Source organism: Mobula hypostoma, chromosome 13, assembly GCF_963921235.1.
Source record: "Mobula hypostoma chromosome 13, sMobHyp1.1, whole genome shotgun sequence".
Lineage (NCBI taxonomy): Eukaryota > Metazoa > Chordata > Chondrichthyes > Myliobatiformes > Myliobatidae > Mobula > Mobula hypostoma.
In genome coordinates, this window is record NC_086109.1 from 41718067 (window position 1) to 41735846 (window position 17780).

A 17780-nucleotide genomic window follows, 5' to 3' on the forward strand; every position below is an offset into this window, starting at 1 on the left:
CTGCAACTCTCAAATAGAGGGTCTTCTCTTTTAAATAATAATAGGCATCCATTAGCTTCATGAGACCATGGATTTGCGCTTTGGAAGGTTTCCAGGTTGCGCAGGCCCGGGCAAGGTTGTATGGAAGACCAACAGTTGCCCATGCTGCAAATCTCCCCTCTCCACGCCACCAATGTTGTCCAAGGGAAGGGCATTAGGACCCATACAGCTTGGCACTGGTGTCGTTGCAGAGTGGTTAAGTGCCTTGCTCAAGGACACAACACGCTGCCTCAGCCAAGGCTCGAACTAGCGACCTTCAAATCACTAGACGAACAGCTTAACCACTTGGCCATGTGCCAACACTCTTTTAAATAACTTCTAACAGAAATGCATTTATGCTCAAAAAGCCACAGCTCGCTCGCAGTGCCAAAATGTAATGTTGAATCAAGTTCATAGGTCTGGCCTATGATACCGAAGTGGGGTACAAAGGCCAGGTTCTGCAGCTTTTCTATCAGGATAGAAGTAATGATGGTGTTAAGTGCTGAGCTACAGGTAGGGAACAGCATCCTGACAGGTGTTCATATTGTCCGGGTGACCTAAGGCTGCATGAAGAGCCGTTGACCTATTGCAGCCCCAGGCAAATCGTACTGGGTCCAGGTCCTGGCTGAGGCAGCAGTTGATTCTGTCTATGACCAAACCCACAAAGCATTCCATCACCGTATATGTGAGTGCAACTGGATGATTGTTGTTAAAGCAGCTCACACTACCCTTCTTGGGCACCGCTATAATTGTGTCCCTTTTGAAGCAGGTGGGAACTTCTGACTGCAGACATGAGAGATTGTTGTCACAAGTTTTCTGAGCCTTACCAGGTACTCCATCAGGTCCTGCTGCCTTGCGAGGGTACACCCTCATGAAAGACAGCCTGATATCAGCCACCCAAGAGATCACAGGGCAACCAAGTGCAGCAGAGATCCTCACAGCTGTATTTATGTCCTCCCTTTCAAAGTGGGAATAAAAGGCCTTCAGTTAAATATAATGTTAGAAGTGTATATGAAAAATGAAACAATTTCAAACTTCTGAATAAGATAAGAAAGGGAGGAGAAGATGGCGAAGCGACGCAGCTCGCAGCAGCCACTCTGGTGGTGATGTCTGTTATTTGTCAAGTAGTGTGCCGTGCACAACCCTGATTTGATGGAGATGGGCGTGAGAGCACAGAGGAACATCTGGTGAAACTTCTGAAATGCCTGCTTCGCTGCTGCTGCTACTGTTTGGTCCAGAATCTCCGGAGGGGAAGGCCCCGAGTCCTCGGCTTTGCTTGTTGCTCAGTGGACGGGGCGGGGTCGAAGAGCTCGGCAGAGGATGGTGCTCGGTGTCGAAGGGCTGGTCAGAGGCTCGAAGTTTTCGGACGGACTCAGTGTCCGCTGCGGTCGCGTGCTTCCAGTGCTGCTGCATCGGCAAGTTTGCGGCGCTTGTAAGTTCAATGGCGGGGAGAGTTTCTCCCTTCTTCCGCCCATGTGAAATGATGAGGCTATCAGGACGTTGAGACTGTTTTTTTTAACGTGCCCATGGTCTGCTCTTTATCAAATTACGGTATTGCTTTTACTGTTGTAACTATATGTTATAATTATGTGGTTTTGTAAGTTTCAGTCTTGGTTTGTCCTGTGTTTTCTTGTGATATCATTCCGGTGGAATGTTGTATCATTTTTTAATGCATGCATTTCTAAATGATAATGAACGAGGACTGAGTGTCCTCATAATCTAAATCTAAAGATACTTTATTTATAATAATCCATATATAATATTCTTTAACTCAGCAATGGAGACACCTATAATATTGTTCAAAATTTAGTGAGATGATTGTGACTGATGCAAATTACTGAATATCGGGTTGCAACTTGGCAAAAGGTAATCGAAGATGTTACGTACCCCATAACTGGGTTGCCAAACCCAAAAGAAATGGACCACTTAGTTGGAGTCTGGATTACTGGAACTAAGAAAGTTTTTATTAAAGAAATAAGCAACACAGTACTCTAATTGTAAGGATATAAATGCAACAGGTTAGCAATGATAAAACACACATGTGCACAGAACTAGGATAATAGGAATCAATCAAGCTGTATCGCAGTCTGGGGGTAAAATGATCAGTCTCAAGTGACACAGAGTTCAGTTCAATTTAGTTCAGTTCGCAGTAATCGCTGTTGTGCCGTAGGGGAGGGAGAGAGAGAACGAATGAATATGCAAATCGGATTCCAAACAGACCTTCGATATTCCTCACAGTTAGCTTTCGGGCGAGCCCTTTGTAATGTCTTCTGAGGTCACCGACTGTGACCCCTCTGTTCCAGATACGATCGTCTTCTGCGGTGAACCCAGCACCCAGACAAGGGCGGACACACACACCAGGTTCCCGCCCGACCGCATCTTTCCACCCTGTGCGTCTATGGCTGGTCCCGTGACTAGACCTCCAAAACTCTGACCAACTTGTGGGGGCACACCGCTTCCAGGGTCTCGTTACCTTGTGGTGTCGTGTGTGTCTTGCCTTAGCGAACCTGTTCCTTTTATCCCCCTGCTGGGGTATCGCCTGTCCATCAAACTTCAAACAGTTCGGGTTCAAAGCCACCGGTCTCTGACAATACTCGGAACTGTGTCTCCTTTCGGTAATCTCTCTCATCTCTCTCTTATTAGCATTTTGAATGTTCCCCCCATTGTCCTCTTATTGGCATCAATCTTCTGATAATTTGGTTTGTTGTCACAAAGATCACCTCACTCCACATTCACCTAAATATAAGGTGGGAAATCTAATCAAAAACAATTTTGCTTTCTCCCAGAGCTGTGGAAACTTATTGTGAATATCACTAGTTACCCAGAAATTTTGATTGCTGCATTTGAATTTTGCTTGTGTTGTTATTTCACACCGCAGTTTTATATGTGGTGTCAACATTGTTCACATTCTTCCCAAATGGATCCACCAACCAACTTGGTATGTGTGTCACTTTGCAGTGGCTTCAAATGATTAAGAGATCATCATCTTGCAATTCTGTTCTGAGTGGCCAGCGAAGAAAATTGCAGAAACTCACGACATCCAATATTTCTGCAGAAAAGATTGTTTCCCAAGGAAAGTGGTAATAGCAGCCTCTTTGCATGATACAGGATTGCATTTTTTATCCTTTTAATTGTTTGGTTAATAAACTCAGGTTTTCAATCATATCTGACAGGTGAAATATGTCCAACAGCAGCAACATTTTGTCCTCCAACCTGCCTATCACTTAGAATTGCTGCAGAACCATTCTAAAGGGTAACAAAGTGATGCATACAATTAGCTTTTGATAACCATCAAACCACTGTATGCATTGGTAGCCATTCAAAATCTTCATTCCGCTTATAAAGTTGTGAAAAAACACAATCTTTAAGTACATTTGATTTGATGAAGTTGATAGCAGCAGAGATGTTGGAGAAATATCCTCCCAATATTTTTGCAATTAAATGCTGATGGTGGATGCCACAGTGTGTGCAAGAAATGTCTGGTACAGCAATTTTGTTCTATGAACAATGAATCCTCTATATTTTCCTACTTTTGAAGCAGCACTATCAGATGCACAAGCCATTATATTTTCCATCGGCATAATGTTTTCCAAGAAATAACTCTTGACCTCTTCAAAAATAGTTTCACTTTTTGCATCTATCTCAACCTTTTGGAAAAAATCATTTTCTCACTGGTATAATTTCACATGAAAAAGTATCAGCATTGAATAAATATAAAATAAAAATAAAGTTGTAGTAGTTAGCGATGCAGTGGCAGACTTCAGGCATTGTTGCCTCTCTGCATTTTGGCTGCTTCTGACAGATGATCCCACTGCGGTAACTGCAGACTTCGTGTCATGTTCCGTAAGTATTATGACAGTGGAAGACAAACAGACCACTCATTAATGATGGCGAGGGGGGAGTTGTTTGTAAACCATTGAATGTGGGTCTTCAGTCTCCTGTACCCTCCCTGATGAGAAGAGGGCATGTCCTGAATGATGGGTGTCCATAATGACAGATATCGACCTTTTGAGTCATTGCCTTTTGAAGATGTTCTTGTGGTGAGGGTGCTTGTGCCCCTTATGGAGTTTACAACATTCTGCTGGTCTTTCTGTCATGTGCATTGGTGCCTTCAAACCAGATGGTGATCCAACCAGTCAAAATATTCTCCATGGTACATCTACAGAAATCCATGGCGTCTTTGGTGACACACCCTGTTGCACAGGGTGGTAGATGAGGTGGCTGATGTGAAATAACAGGCCATTCGGCCCACGACATCTGTGCTGACCATGATGTCAACCTAACTAACAGGCAGGGAATAGACCTGCCCGGGTGTGCTCCCAGGCTGCTCAGATGTCTGTCTCGTGCCTGTGAAATGTTGTCACCGAGTCTGCTTCCACCACCTCCCCTGGCAGCAGTGTGTTCCTCGAAACTCCCACTTCCAGTGGAACAAAAAAACCTGCTTCACAAATATCCTTTAAACCCAAACGCACCAACCTTTCCAATGTAGCCAGTCATTTCTGCTCTTTGGTGATTTTTATCACCAGGTATTCCCTGTTTATGAAACCTGAATTCTTGTTTTCTGCCTTTTGCTTAACTCGACAGTCTCTGCCCGTACTGAGCTGTTTTTTCACTCAATATTCGTCACGGCGCTTTTCTTTGACTCAAACGTGTTGCTGTGTTTCAAGAGTTGGGAAATTATCTCAGGTTCATTTTAAAAATAGCTTGCAGCCACTGCAATGTGTCATAACTTTGAAACATTAAACCAATTCGAAGTAAGACACAAAATGTGAGTCTAACTTTGTGTTGACCTGAAACGAGGTGCACATATATCATGAGATCACATGATTACATATGCAATTCACATAATTTTACATATAACCAGTAATGAATTACTGACAAAGTAAACAAAGAAGTATTCTCAATCATTCAACATATATACAAGATTACTCAAATATTACTGAAATATTAAACACACAACATCAACCTCTTCCTTTAAAAACAATGACTTGGCCTCCACTGTGACCTGTGGCAATGAATTCCACAGATTCACCAGCCTCTGGCTAAAGAAAGGCCTCCTCATCTCTGTTAGAAATGAATGTCCCTTTATTCAGAGGCTGTGTCCCCTGGTCCTGAACTCCCTCAACAGACAAAGCAGACTCTCCACATCCACTCTTTTGAGGTCTTTCAAGATTCGATACATTTCCTTGAGATCTCCCCTCATTCTTCTGAACTCCAGAGAGTAAAGACCCAGAGCTAGCAAACTCTCCTCATATGATGAGTTTGTCAATCCTGAAATCACATTCATCAACCTCCTTTGAAACCTCACCAACGTCAGCACATCCTTTCTTAGATAAGGACCCAAAACTGTTCACGATAATCCAAGTGAGGCCTCACCAGTCCCTTATAAAGCCCCAGCATTTTTCCTTGCTTTTATATTCTAATCCTCTTGAAATAAATGTGAATATTGCATTTATCTTCCTCTCCACCGACTCAACCTGCAAAGTAACCTTAACGGAATCCTGTACAAGGACTGTCAAGTCCCATGGCATCTCAGATTTTTGAATTTTCTTGCCATTTAGGAAATAATTTATACATTTACTTCTTCGACCAAAACGGAGGACCATACACTTCCTGACATGTTATTCCGTCTTCCATTATTTTGCCCATTCTCCTAATCTGTCAAAGTCCTTCTACAGCCTGGCTGCTTCCTCAACACTACGTGCTGCACCACCTAGCTTTGTGTCAATTCAAACTTGGCCACAAAGCCATCAATTCTGCCATCGAAATCATGACATAAAAGAAATGGTCCAAACGTCGACTCCTTTGGAACACTAGTAGTCACCGGCAGCCAACCAGAAAAGATTCCCTTTATTCCCACTCTTTGCCCCCTGTCAATCAGCCAATGCTGTATCCATGCTCGTACCTTTCCTGTAATACCATGGGTTCTTAATTTGTTAATCAGCCTTATGTTTGGCACATTGTCAAAGGGCTTCTGAAAATCCAAGTATACAGCATCCACTGATTCTGACTTGTCTGTCCTGCTTGTTATTTCTTCAAAGAATTCCAACAGATTTTGTTAGGCAGGATTTTCCCTTAAGGAAACCAGGCTGATTTTGGCTGATTTTATCATGACTCCAAGTTCCCTGAAACTACATCCTTAACAATTGACTCCAACATCTTCCCAACCACTGAAGTCAGACTAACTGTCCTATAATTTCCTTTCTTCTCCCTCTCTCCCTTCTTGAAGACCCACTCCAGAATCTATTGACTCTAGAAAGATCATTAATCTTTCAATCTCTTCAGCCACCTCTATTGGAACCCAGGGGCGTAGAACTTTTGGACCAGGTGATTTATCTGGTCCTTTCAGTTTCCCAAGAACCTTCTCCCTATTAATGACAAGTTGACTCACTTCTGCCCCATGACACTCTCGAACATCCAGCATACTGCTCAGAGTGAAGACTGTTGCAAAATGCTTATTCAGTTCATCCAGCATTTCTTTGCCCCACATTACCCCCTCTCCAGCATCATTTTCCAATGGTCTGGTATCTACTCTCACCTCTCTTTAACACTTTACTTAACTGAAGAAACTTTTGGTATCCGCTTTAATATTATTGTCTAGCTTACCTTTGTATTCAATCTTTTCCTCCTTTATGACTTCTTTAATTGCCTTATGTTGGTTTTTAAAAGTTTCCCAATCCTCTACCTTCCCACTAATTTTTTGCTGTATTATGTACCCTCTCTTTGGCTCTTATGTTACCTTTGACTTCACTTGTCAGCCATGGTTGTGCCATTGTGTCTTTATGTAACACTCAGCTATATTGGCTCATATTTATCTGGGGGAAGCCTCGTCCGCCGCCCACCTTGTTCACGGTTACGTCGGTTGTTGTACAAATACCACCTGATTCGGCTTCAAACATCAGTCATCAGCCAGCACACAATGTACGTTTTACCAATTACACTTTATAAATATTACTAAGTCTATGAGATTAATAGAAGTACAATACAAAAAGGAATGGAAAAGGCACCAGACTTACCAAAGTTCAATTTCTTCGTGCACACGTTGGAGCTCGGGACCTCCTTTCTTCCCTCTGCGATCCACTCGGACCCCTTTGACTCGCAGCTCGTAACCACTCAAAGTGATGGAGCAGAGCACTCCCCGTACGTCCGTCGTCCTCACGGTCTCTCCTCCAACTCCCTGCCAAAACCCCCTGGTTCCCAGCCATATGAGACAGCATATCACCCCAAGAAAGAATAACATGGACACCCATTGGTTCATTTGCTCTGTTATCTATATTATAACCCAAGCAAAGTGCTGGCTAGAGACTTTATCAGCATTTAACATAACAAAGAAGCCAGTTTAATTAACATACGCAGTAACAAAAAAGATAAGCATAACATAGAAGCCATTTTGATTAACATACGCAGTAACATAAAAAAAGAAACCCCTTACACTTAGAATACTCTTCCTGCTTGGGATATATATGCCTTCCACCTTCAAAATTGCTCCCAGAAATTCCAGCCACTGCTGCTCTGCCGTCATCCCTGCCAGTGTTCTTTTCCAATCATCTTGGGCCAGCTTCTCTCTCATGCCTCTGTAATTCCCTTTACTCACTGTAATATTGATACATCTGATTTTAGCTTCCCCTTCTCATCAGGGTCACTTTGCCTTTGCAGTTTCTTAGCTCTACCCATGATTCTACAATACCTGATCCAGTGATAATATGTACCAAGACTTCTGGCTGCTCATAGTCCCTATTTAGAATGCCGTGAATCTGACCTGAGACAGCTCTGAACCTGGCACCTGGAAGGCAAAATACCACCTGTGTATCTCAGTCACATGGACAGAGTCTCCGCTCTATTTGTATAACTCTGGGATCTGCTGCAATCAGTGCTGCAGTCCTCTTCAGCTCCCTTCTCTTCACCAGCACCAGACTCAATGCCAAAGACCCAGTCACTGTGGCTCCCATCCACCCCCAACAGAATCCAAAATGGTACACTTATTATTGAGGGGAACAGCCTCTGTACTGGCTGCCCAATTTCCATTCTCCTTTCTTCTCCTGACAGTCACCCAGTTACCTGCCTCCTGCAACCAATGGGTGTTTACCTCCCTGTAGTACCTATCACTTTCTCACCCTTCCGTATGATCTGAAGATCATTGACTTGCAGTTCCCGATCCTTAAGATGTTCGCTGAGGAACAGCAGCTCGGTGCACCTGGTACTGACGTGTTTGACTGGGAAGCTGCAATCCTACATCCCACACAATGAACACAACACAGCCCTGGAGCCATTTTCACTGCACTAACTCTGCCCTAACAGGCAAGGGATGAAGAAACCTACCAGATACTCATCTTGCCCAAATCTGATGAGCCAAACCCAACGTAACACTGGCCCACTCACACAATGGCCGCTCCGCAATCACCTGCCTTATTTTGAGTCGTCCTTGCTATTGAACCCCTTTCATTGATTGGGCACAGTTCAAACTGTGGCATTGGTGTACATCGTCAACTCTCTGCCGGCTGCAGGAATTTGTCCTTAAATATACTCCTTTTGAAATGCTTTCACAACAATCTGCAGCAGGTCAATTTCCTCTTAACAACGGACTACGAAATTACATCAATGATTTTCAGGTCCTACGTTCAATGGTTAAATGTGGAGCAGTTAAGTGTGGTGCCTCTAAGGGTCAACGCCAAGGTTGAAAGTGGGCCACTTGAGACGGAATTCAAACCAGACTGAGCGCAGGGGTATGAGGCCTCCTCTGCCTACCATCTTGTTAGTGAATATACTGTCAATTGAAAATAAGATTGACGATCTCAGGATAAAGCTGCTGTATCAGAGGCAGATGGAGTTGTGCAGGTTGACTGTGTAGTTAAGAAGGCACACGGTGCATTGGCCTTCATCAACCATGGGTTTGAGTTCAAGAGCCGAGAGGTAATACTACAGCTATATAGGATTCTGGTCAGACCCCATTTGGAATACTGTGCTCAGTTCTGGTCACTTCACTAACGGAAGGATGTGGCAACTATAGAACAGGTGCAGAGTAGATTTACAAGGATGTTGCCTGGATTGTGGATCATGCCTCATGAGAATAGAACATGGAACATAGAATAGTACAGCACAGTACAGGCCCTTCGGCCCACAATGTTGTGCCTACTCTCAAACCCTGCCTCCCATATAAGCCCCCGACCTTAAATTCCTCCATATACCTGTCCAGTAGTCTCTTAAACTTCACTAGTGTATCTGCCTCCACCACTGACTCAGGCAGTGCATTCCACGCACCAACCACTCTCTGAGTAAAAAACCTTCCTCTAATATCCCCCTTGAACTTCCCACCCCTTACCTTAAGGTCATGTCCTCTTGTATTGAGCAGTGGTGCCCTGGGGAAGAGGCACTGGCTATCCACTCTATCTATTCCTCTTATTATCTTGTGCACCTCTATCAGGTCTCCTCTCATCCTCCTTCTCTCCAAAGAGTAAAGCCCTAGCTCCCTTAATCTCTGATCATAATACATACTCTCTAAACCAGGCAGCATCTTGGTAAATCTCCTCTGTACCCTTTCCAATGCTTCCACATCCTTCCTATAGTGAGGCGACCAGAACTGGACACAATACTCCAAGTGTGGCCCACCAGAGTTTTATAGAGCTGAATATGTTGAGTGAACTTGGCCTTTTCTCCTTGGAGCGATGAAAAATGAGCGGTGACCTAACAGATGTGTATAAGATGCTGAGAAGCATTGATCATGTGGATAGTCAGAGGCTCTTTCCCAAGGCTGAAATGGCATGAGCGGCCACAGTTTTAAGGTGCTTGGAAGTAGGTACAGAGGAGATGTCAGGGGTAAATTTTTTATGCAGAGTGGTGAGTGTGTGGAATGGGCTGACAGCGACAGTGGTGGAGGTGGATACGATGGGGTCTTTTAAGAGACTCCTGGAGAGGTACATGGAGCTTAGAAAAATAGATGGCTGTGGGTAACCCTAGGTAATTTCTGAAATAAGTACATGTTCAGCACAGCTTTGTGGGCCGAAGGGCCTGTATTGTTTTGTAGTTTTTCTGTGTTTCTAACTGACGATTAAATTAGTCATTTCATTTGCAATGGGAGTTATTATCTGTGATCCTAACTGCATTTTACATACCACCAGCGACCAATAATCAGCAAGCACTCATAAAACTGCATGATCAAAGAAGAAATGGCCCATACTGGCTCATTTCAAATGATATTCGGTGACTTTAACTAGGCCTGTTTAAAGAAAACCCTGGTCAGTTGTCACCAGCACATAAGCTGTTGCACCAAAGGTCCCAACACACTAAACCACTGCTACACTGTGATAAGGAATGCCTATCGCTTCTTCCCCAAACCACGTTTTGGCAAGTCGGACCCCTTGGCTGTACTCCTGCTTTCTGGAAACAGACAGAGCCTAAAGAGGAAGGCTCCAGAGGTCAAGACAACCAAAAGGTGGTCACGGGAAGCAGAGGAATGGTTACAGGATTGCCTTGAGTCAGTGGACTGGGCCGTGTTCAAGAACCCATCTGAGAACCTGAATGACTACACCAGGGCCATTACAGACTTTATTTAAACAGCTGTGGATGAGTGTGTCCCCACAAAATCATTCAGGGCTTTCCCCAGTCAGAGGCCGTGGATGAACAATGAAATCCACAACCTGCTGAGATCCCGATCAGAGGCATTCAAATCCGGAAATCAAGAGCTGTACAAGGTGCAGGTATGATCTACAGAAACCCATCTCTCAGGCGATGGAGATTCTGGACGAGACTGGAATCAATGAGGGATGCTGCACAGCTGTGGCAGGGTTTAATATCATAAGCTCCTGTAAAGCTAAACCTTACGACAGAGAGGACAGCAGAGATTCATTTCCAGCTGACCTCACTTCATCTATCCTCACTTTGACCACCAGAGCAAGGAGGAGCCATCATTTACCCTATGTTTCCCGATGATTCTTTGTTCTCAATATCTGAAGGTAATGTGCAGGTTGCCTGCAAGAGAGTGAATCCAAGGAAAGCATCTGGTCCAGGTGGAGAACCTGGCCAAGAATTGAGACATGTGCCAACCAACTGGCTGGTGTATTCATGGATATCTTCAGCCTTTTGCTCTGGCAGTATGTGATACCCACCTGCTTCAAGCAGGCTTCAATCATACTGGTGCCTAAGAAGAGCATGGTAACCTGTCTAAATGTCTATCGCCCATTGGGACTTACATCCAGAGTGAAGGGAGGTTTTGAGAGATTGGTGTTGAAGCATATCAGCTTCTGTCTGAATGGTGACGTGGATCCACTCCAATTTGGCTACCAAAGCAAATGATCGATGGCATATGCTATGTTGTTGACTCTTCAGTCAACAGTGGGGCATCTGTACAGCAAAGGTGCATACATCAGAATGCTCTTTATGCTCATCATCACCTCAAAACTTATCAGTAAACTCCAAGACTTGGGCTTCAGTACTCCCTTGTGCAATTGGTTCATGGATTTCCTCACTTGTTGACCCCATTCAGTTCAGATTGGCAATAACATCTCCACAATCTCCATCAGCACAGGAGCAGTGCAGGGAAGTGTACATACTGTAATCCCTGCTCTATTCACTTTACACCTCCGAATGTGTGGCTAAGTACAGCTCCAACACCATATACAAGTTTGCTGATGACACCACTGTTGTGGGCTGTATCAAAGGGGGTGATGAATCTGTGAACAGGAGGGAGATTGAAAACTTGACGGAGTGGAGCAATAACAATAATCTCTCACTCAACGTCAATAAGACCAGGGAACTGATTGTAATCTTCAGGTGAGGGAAACCAGAGGACCATGAGCCATTAATCATAGGAGGATCAGAGGGGAAATAACATTAAATTCCTGACTGTCACTATCTCAGAGGACCTGTCCTGGACCCATCATATAAATATTATTGTGAAGAAAGCACGACAGTGCCTCTACTTCTTCAGCAGTCTGTGCAGGTTCGGCATGTCATCACACACCTTGGCAAACTTCTCCAGATGTGTGGTGGAAAGTGTGCTGACTGGCTGCGTTACCGCCTGGTATGTGAACACCAATGCATTTTGGCAGAAAATCCTACAAAAGGTAGTTAATTCAGCTCAGTACATCACAGGAAAACCATCCCAATCATTGAGCACATCTACATGAAAATAGTGCTGTAAAAAAGCAGCATCCATCATCAAAGAACCTCACCCAGGCCATGCTCTTTTCTTGCTGCTGCCGTCAGGCAAAGGTACATGACCCTCAGGACTTATACCACCAGGTTCAAGAACGGTTTCTACTTCTCAACCATCAGGGTCTGGAACATGAGGGGACAACTACACTCATCTAACGACTCTGTTATATTGTTATTTCATGCTCGTTATTTATTGCAATATATTTCTATCTGCATTTGCACAGTTGGTTTACTGTTTACAGGTCCTGATCTATAGATTTGCCCACAGTAAAAGAATCTCAGGGGTGTATGTGCAGACCTGTAGGTACTCTGATAATAAAGTTTACTTTGAACTCTAAACTGCCACAAAGCTCTGTTATTTTTTGAATCTTCAATTGTGTACTTATATGAAGTCAACTCTTCGTTCACTGATTGGGCCTAATTGAAACTCTGGAAACTACCTTGAAGCACTGTTTTTTTTAAAACCTTCACACGCGAATCTGTGTGAGGTCGCCTTTACTTCTTGCACTGCCGATCAGTGATAGAACACAATCAATAGAAAATGATTAAACAGTCGACATATTGGGCCCTTCTTCAAGACTGCAAAGGAAGGGGTAAATGCCGGAATAAAAAGTTGCAGGAAGGGGAAGGAGGATTGCTGGAAGGTGATAGGTGGAGCCCGGTGGGTAGGAAAGATAAAGTACTGGAGAGGAAGGAATCTGATAGGATAGGAGATTGAACCATAGGAGAAAGGGAATGAGGAGGGTACCTTGAGAGAGGTTAAAGGAAGCTGAGAAGAAGGAAGACGCCGGAATGCGGAATAGAAAATGAGGGGAGGGGTTGGAAATATATTATTTTACCGGATAGAAAAATCAATCTTCATGCCATCAGGTTAGAGGCTACCCAGAATACTGTATAAGGTGTATATTTGGATATGAGGTGTCATTCCTCCACCCACAAGAGGAACCCATGGACCGACATGTAGCAATGGGAATCATAATTAAAATGTTAGCCACCGGGAATTTTCTGCTTTTGGTGGATGGAACGGAGGGACTTAACAAAGCAGTACCCCAATCTCGGATGCGTTTCACCAATATAGAGCAGGCTGCATCTGGAACACTGGACACAGTCAGCAACCACAGCAGATTCACAGGTAAAATGTTGCCTTGCCTGGAAGGACTGTTTTGAGCCCTGAGTGGAGGTGAGTGAGGAGGTGAATGGGCAGGTGTAGCACTGAAGCTACTTGCAGGGATATGTACCAGGAGGGGGATTAGTGGGGAGGGACAGATAGACAAGTGAATCATGGAGGGGTTGATTGCTGTGGAAAGCAGAGAGAGCGGGAGGTCAAAGTATTTTTGGTGGTTGGATTCCTTCCGGCGGAAGTTGCAGAGGATAGTGTATCAGATGTGGAGCATCGTGGGGTGGTTGGTCAGGACAGGAGGAACTCTATCACTGTTAAGGCGGTGGGAAGATGGGGTGAGTGTGGATGTTTGGGAAATGGAGGAGATGCAGGTGAGGGCAGCAAGAATGGTGGAGGAAAGCAAACCCCATTCCTTGAAGGAGGACTTTACTCATGTCCTGGAAAGGAAAGCTGCATTGTGGGACAGACAAAGGAAATGAGAATAAGGAACAGTGTTTTCACAGGAGACGGGGTGGGTGGAGGTTTAGTCAAGATAACTGTGGGAATCTGTAGGTTTATAAAAGATGTTGATCAACAGGTGTCCTCCAGAAATAGAGAAAGAGAGATTGTTAACGGGGATGGAGGTGTCCCAAATGGAGCAAGCTAATTGAAGGACAGGGTGGGAGTTAGAGGCAAAGTTGATTAAATTGACAGGCTCAGTATGGGCATTTGACGCTGCACCAATGCAACCATCGATGTTGTGGAGGAAGAGTTAGGGAGCATTACTGCGGAAGGCTTGGAATATAGTCTGCTCTACATAACCAACCAAGAGGCAGACATAGCCGGGGGCAATGCGGCTGCCCATGGCTGTCCTTCATGTCTGGAGAAATAGGAGGAGACAAAGGAAACACTGTTGAAGGTCAGGGCCAGTTCTCCCAGATGGAGGAGGGTGGTGGTGGAGAGGAACTGATTGGTTCTTCTTAAGCCTTTCATGATGGGGTTGGAAGTATACTGGGACTGGACATCCATGGTGAAAATGAGGCAATTATGGCCAGGATAAATTCCAAGAAGATTGAGAATATAGGAAGTGTTGTGGATGTTGGTGGGAAGGGGCTGAACCAAGGTGGATAGAACAGCTATTAGGACAGGAGTTCTGTGGGATAGGAGCAGGTGGAGACAGACATTCCCAGACAGTCCGGTTTGTGGATTTTGTGTAGGAAGTAGAAGCAAGCAATGCAGGGTCTCAGAACTCTGAGTTTGGTGGCAATGGGTGAGGTCAGTGATTGTATAGCAGTTTTCTGATAGTCTGCAGTGAGGTCGTCTTCAAGGAGTAGGTATAAGGAGGTGTCAGGGAGCTGCCGCCTTGTCTCAGCAAGGCAGAGGTCAGTTCGCCACAGCACCTGCTTTGTCTGCAGGTGTGATGGTAAGGATGGGATTGGTGCGGAGAGAGAGGAGAGTCTGTTGGTCTTCATTAGTCAAGGGACTGAATTCTAAAGACATGATGTTGCAGCTCTATAAAACTCTTGTTAGACAACACTTTAGATCAATATCTTCAGTTCTAGTCGCTTCATTATAGCAAGCACATGGAAGGACTAGAGAGGGTGCAGAGCAGATTTTCAAGGATGCTGTCTGGATTAGAGAGCATGTCTAATGATGAAAACTTGAGTGAGCTCGGGCTTTTGTCTTTGAGGAAAGGTGAATGAGATTAGACTTGATATAGGTGGTGTTGTTCCTTTTCACGCCTTCTGGTACCTTGGGTGGCATTTTGCCATTTCAATAGCATATGACTGCTTTTTAACAAGGCCAGGTCGTTGATGTAAACTAAAATCAGCAGTGCTCCCAAAACCAATCCCTGCTGAACCCCATTTTGATATCTTACAGGTGTGAAAATTATTCTCTCACCATAACTGGGTGTTCTCTGTTTTGAGTCAGTTCTGCACCCATTTGCACACCTTACTTTTGACTATTAACCTCTTGTCAAAAGCCTTCTGAACATAAATAATATTAACCTTTCTATTGTTATCATAAATTTTAGTTGCCTGTTTATCGAACGCCAGCATATTACTAAACCATGATTTTCCCTTTCTGAACCCATGCTGGCTTTTGGCTAACATTCATGTTCTCATCAGCTGCTTTTCCAGATCCTTCTTATATACCGGGGCAACATTAGCCCATTTCCAGTCATCGTCATCGTTGTACTTTGTTGATCCTGAGGGAAATTGGTTTTCATTACAGTTGCTGCATAAATAATTAAATAATAATAAAACCGTAAATAATTAAGTAGTAATATGTAAATTAGCCAGGAAATAAGTCCAGGACCAGCCTATTGGCTCAGGGTGTCTGACCCTTCAAGGGAGGAGTTGTAAAGTTCGATGGCCACAGGCAGGAATGACTTCCTATGACGCTCTGTGTTGCATCTCAGTGGAATGAGTCTCTGGCTGAATGTACTCCTGTGCCCAACCAGTACATAATGTAGTGGATGGGAGACATTGTCCAAGATGGCATGCAACTTGGACAGCATCCTCTTTTCAGATACCACCATCAGAGAGTCCTGTTCCATCCCCACAACATCACTGGCCTTACGATTGAGTTTGAATTTCACCAGCCTTCAATGACTTTTGAAAAATACATGTTAGTGCTTTATATATATAATCACAGATCTCTTTAAGTACCCTTGCATATATGTTGTTTGGCCCAGAGATCCATTAACTTTCAGCTTTGTCAGCTAAAACAGGACTTCACCTCCTAAGATCACCAAGTTATTTAAAACGACCTTATTTTTCTATACAATTACTGGCATATTGGTAACATCTTGGACCAGATTGAAAGGTTGGCACAACACAAGAGTCAAGGCATGTACTGTGCTCTTCTGTTCTATGTAGTCAATTAGTGTGTAAAGTTGGCTTGAAGTAGGAGACGAGGGGTGGCGGAGGATTGTTTTTCAGAGGGGAGGCTAGTTACAAGCAGTGTACCACAGGGGTCAGTGCTGTGCCCTCTTTCATCCGTTAATTTGGAAGAGAATCTAGATGTACGGTTAGTAAGTTTGCAGATGATACTGAAATTGGTGATACACTGGACAGTGAAGGTTATCTAAGATTACGATGGGATCTTGATCAATTGGACTTTACCGGCCAAGGAGTGACAAGTAAAGTTTACATGAAATAAAGTTAAATTCAATGTCCAATTTTGTTAAGACAACCTAGAGCAGGACATCCGCAGCAGATGATTGAGCTCTTGAGATATGCTGTGGAATAGAAAGAACTGGGGATGCAGGTACTCAGTTCCTTGAAGTGGTAAAACGGGTAGCCCGGATGGAAAGAAACGCATTTGGCACAGTGCTCTTCATCAGTCAAGATACTCAATGCAGAGAGTCAGGATGTCACGTGTTGGATCTCGGTAATTTTCAATCCTTGGCTTCTTTTAGTTCAGGAATGAGCAAGAAACATTGATTGTTCACAATCGTTTATTTTAAAGTTTAAACCAAGATACAGAGAATTTGAAAGTAGATCAGGAGCCGAGAAGCAAGCAGAGATTAAAGAGATACAATAAATTCAATGAAAAGATGGCGCCTTTGAAAAATCTATTACCACAAAACTTGAGTTAATGGAAATCTCTTAAACAAGTACAATCTAATCAGTGGTTGCACAATTACAGATGCATGGGTAATGAGCCCAACACTTGGCTAATTGCAAAATGAAAAGGTATTATGTAAGTGCTATGTCGTCTTCTGCCAGTAAGTGGGGATGAACACCAGATATTGTGAAAAATACACGAGTTTGTTATAGATACAAATTATGTCAATAAAAAACTACAATTAACATTTAGTCTTGCATTAATTCAACTGATAGCTTATAAAACCGATTCCAACAGTCTTCCCTGTGATTCAATGAGGTAGTACGTTACAATCACTGTATCTGAAAATTCAGACAGAAATTCTTAGAAGTTTCTACGTTACAGAGTAATTAAAAACTACTGTGATCGTACAGTAACAAAAGGAATACGAGTTCTTAAAAGCATCTATACAAGTATGTCATGATTGGATACATTAGGAATACTTACACAAGTTTGAACTTGTTAGAGCGATTTTTGGGTTTTGCACATTTACAGTTCACAAATTACTTGTGCTTAAAGTCTTCCCACAGCACGTGTCTTAATCTGGAGTCACTTTATCTCACTTGCAGTGGCTGGTGTTTATCCACCTACTTTCACCCTCTACCTTGACTGCTGAATTGGTAATTAACAGTACTTGCTCAGGACCTTCCACCGAGCTCCAAGTGGTTCCTTTTTTTCTGACCAGGACCCACTCGCCAGGAATCAAGGTGTGTCCTCCTTCCGAGAGACCACTTCAAACAGCAGAAACCTGTTGAGAAACAGACTGAACAGCTTGGGTTAGTTTTACACAATAATCGAGTAAACTTCTGAGACGATGCGTATATCAGTGACTTTGAGATCCAGAGTTTCTAGTAGTGATGTAGGTTGCCCTGTTACCACAAGAACAGTGGAATACTTGGAC